General features: G+C 37.0%; 1 pseudogene; it reads right to left on the bottom strand.

The window, feature by feature from the left end:
- Positions 1 to 1,030: 1,030 nt before the first annotated feature.
- Positions 1,031 to 2,270, bottom strand: LOC138170882 (Golgi-associated PDZ and coiled-coil motif-containing protein pseudogene; annotated as a pseudogene).
- Positions 2,271 to 3,584: the final 1,314 nt, after the last annotated feature.

The following is a 3,584-nucleotide window of genomic DNA, read 5'->3' on the forward strand; positions in this document are numbered from 1 at the left end:
GAGAGAGAGAGAGAGAGAGAGAGAGAGAGAGAGAGAGAGAGAGAGAGAGATTGAGACTCAGTTGGCTATAAAAATATATCTTATCTAATAAGTACATAGAGAAGGAGATAATTGAGGTGGTAGGGGGATGATAAAAGGGAGAATAAACTAGGAGAGGCAGGCAGTAGTCAAAAGCAAACACTTTTATAAGAGGAGAGAGCAAGACAGAGAGAATAAAAACAGAAAACAGGATGTAGGGATAGACAGCAAAAAAGTATGAATTTAAATTAACTGAGATAATCCATAAAATAGAAGGAAATAGCAAAATGAATTTGAAACCAGAATCCAATAACATGTTCTACACTAGAGACACACGTGGAGCAAAAAGAAACATACAAAGTTAAGCAAGAACTGGAATAGAATTTATTACGCTTCAAACAAAGTAAAAAAAAAAGCATGATTAACAACCATGATCTCAAAGCAAAAATAAAGATAGACTTAAATTAAGAGATAATTAGGAAAACAACATTTTGCTAAAATTTACCAAATATAATGAATTATTATAAAAATGAATCAAGTTTCTCTGATAAAGGCCTCATGTATCAAATATATAGTGAACTGAGTCAAATTTATAAAATAAGAGCCATTCCTCCATTGATAGTCAAAAGTTATTCATAGTTTTCAGAAGAAATCAAATATATTTATAGTCATATGGTAAAAAAAATTCTGACTTATTATTGATTAGAGAAAGGAAACAATTCTGAGGTACTATCTTACACCTATTAGAAATGATAAATGCTTGATTGGAAGATTGAACATATATATTTTAATGAATTGTTGGTGTACTAGTGAAGTAGCTCAACCATTCTGGAGAACAATCTTTGAACTATGTCCAAGGGCCTATAAAATTGCAAATATATTATGATTCAATAAGACCACTACTAAGTCTGTACCCACAAATCAAAGAATCAAAGCAAAAGGAAAAAGAATCATGTGTACAAAAATATTTATATAAGCTCTTTTTTATAGAAAAATCAATTTAATAAACCATTTATGTCAAAGATTCTGCTGACTCATTTAATTTGGATGCACTCTCATCAAGACAAGTTTAACTTGAGTTTCCTAGGTCTCCATTTTCATGTCCATCAAATACTGTATTCTTATTAAAACCTTGTAGCAGTTTTATGTCCCCATTTGCACTTTTCTGATAAGAAACAGGATTTCCACTTACACCTAATTCATCAAGATACAAACTATGATGGTGTCTACCCTCATCCTCACACTCCACGTTTTCATCATCAGAATCTACCTCAGGATCAACATAAATTACTTCAAACTTAATCTCTTCTCTCTGTTGGGAAAGAATACAGTTTCTTTATGCTTAGCATTTCTCTGGTTAACTAACTCCATTGCCTGCCAAAATGGTATCCCCAACATGCAGTCCTCCACAAAGATTGCACGCTGTCCAGGATGGATTTTAGAGATGAGAACTGGAATACCATGTTCCTTTTCACCTGTCATTGAAATACCAAGTCCTTTGTGATCTTCTTTGAGGAGAAAAACCTTTCTGCTTGGACCAACACTTTGACTTTTACTTAAGGAATCCTGATCACGCCCTGGCAGTGCTTGCACTGATGTTTTCTACCTTCTCTTCAAATCTGAATAACTGTTTTGTGATCATGCAGGTGTATTTTAGCTTCTAGATGGTTCCAAAATTTCATAGGAGCAGTCCCCTTCATATCTTGACCCAGTAACTGGATCCATTGGACTCTTCCTGGCAATTTTTTGTCCAGTCTTGCCCCATAAGATTCCACCTGGAGAACTGTTGTCTTCCAAGGCTTCATTCTCCTTTCTTAATAGCTTCACCTCAGCATCAAGTTGAATTTCTTTCACTTTTTTCTCTTTTGTTTGCTTCAAACTTTCTCTCCAATTTCACCTAAATGACACCAGAGTAGACACTCTGGACAGTTTTGGCATGCAACTGACACTGAACAGAGTGCAGTCGTAAAAGTTCAATGTGGACTTTTTCTAATGCTGTTTTCAGTCTGGGTCTCGGTCAATGCAGATTTCAGATGTACCAACTGTGCTTCATGCTTGTGATAAATCTGGGATTGGGTCCATGCTTTGTGGCAGAGCTGCACAAATTAGGAGTTCAGGCTGGTCATCTTCTGGCATCCCTCCTTAGTGATGTACACCTGGTCTGGGTCGATTTCACCCAGGAGCAGGTCCATGTCCACAAAGGCCTTACCAAATTCCTTCTCCACTTCCTCCAGTCACCAGAACACTGACATTCCCCAAGAGCCACCCTGGAGGCTCTCTCTGAGAGCCCACCAAGGCCCCACCTCAGCCCTCAGACAAGACACTGCTAAGGGATTTCACCTCACCTCTCCCTCCACCCCCACAACCTGCCAGTGGGAGGAGAATTACCAAGACTCTGGGAGCGAATCATAACAGGTCTTTTTATGGTGGCAAAGAATTAGAAATTGAGGGAATGTTCATCAATTGTGTAATGGCTGAACAAGTAGCACATGATTGTGTTGGAGTACTATTATTCTGTGAGAGATGACAAGGGTGGTAGTCTCAGGAAAAAATAAACAAATAAACAACAACAACAAAAAGAAAAACATGACAAGAGCTATATGAACCAATGCAACTTGAAATTAGAAGAACCAAATAATCATTATGCATACTAATAGCAATACTGCAAGAATGATCAGCGGTGAAAACCTTAGCTACTCTGATCAAGACAGTGACCAGAGATGATTCAGGGGGGTCCTGGTGAAAAAAAAAAATTCTATCCTACTCCTGAGAGAAAACTGATGAACTCTGAATGCAAACTGAAATATAATTTCCTCCTTTTCTTTTTTTGCCTTTTCTGATATGGTTAATTTGGGAATATGGTTCGCATAATTTCACATGTATAATTGATACAGTGTTTGCCTTCTGGGTGGGTGGGGGAGAAGTGGGAAGAAGAGAGAGAACCTAGGACTCAAATTTTAAAAGTAAAGAATGTTAAAAATCAATGAGTTATTAATTTTTAAAATACTATGTGGTTGTTGTTGTTTTTTTTTGGAGGGGGGAAGGTAGGCAATTGGGGTTAAGTGAATTGCCCAAGGTTCATATGGAGAGATTTGTGTTAAGTATCTGAGGCCAGATTTGAACTCAGGTCCTCCTGACTCCAGGGCCAGTGCTCTATTCACTGCATCACCTAGCCTCCCCAAATATGATGTGTTTTATGTAGATTATGGACTGTAATAATTGTTTAATCATGGAGGGTAGAGCTGGAAATAATGTGCAGAAATTATAGGGAGTTCAGTTTATTTTAAGGGAAAATTTTACAATAATTTGTATTGTTTGTTTTAAAAAATAGAATTAACTACCTCAGGAAGTAGAAAATTCCCAGTAACTCTAGATCTTTAAGCAAAGGCTGAAAGACACCTTTAGCAGAGGAGGTGCTATAGAGGGGATTCATCATTTATGAAGGGTTTGATCCTCATGACTTCTGAGCTTCTGGCAAACTACATTTCTCACTTATACACAATGATAAATCTCCTTTGCCATAAAAATCTTTAAATTCTAATTGTAAGAGAAAGATGGTTTCCCTC

The sequence above is a fragment of the Petaurus breviceps genome, unplaced genomic scaffold (assembly GCF_028583685.1).
Source record: "Petaurus breviceps papuanus isolate PSGF00001 unplaced genomic scaffold, PetGlider_PUasm1.0 40, whole genome shotgun sequence".
NCBI lineage: Eukaryota > Metazoa > Chordata > Mammalia > Diprotodontia > Petauridae > Petaurus > Petaurus breviceps.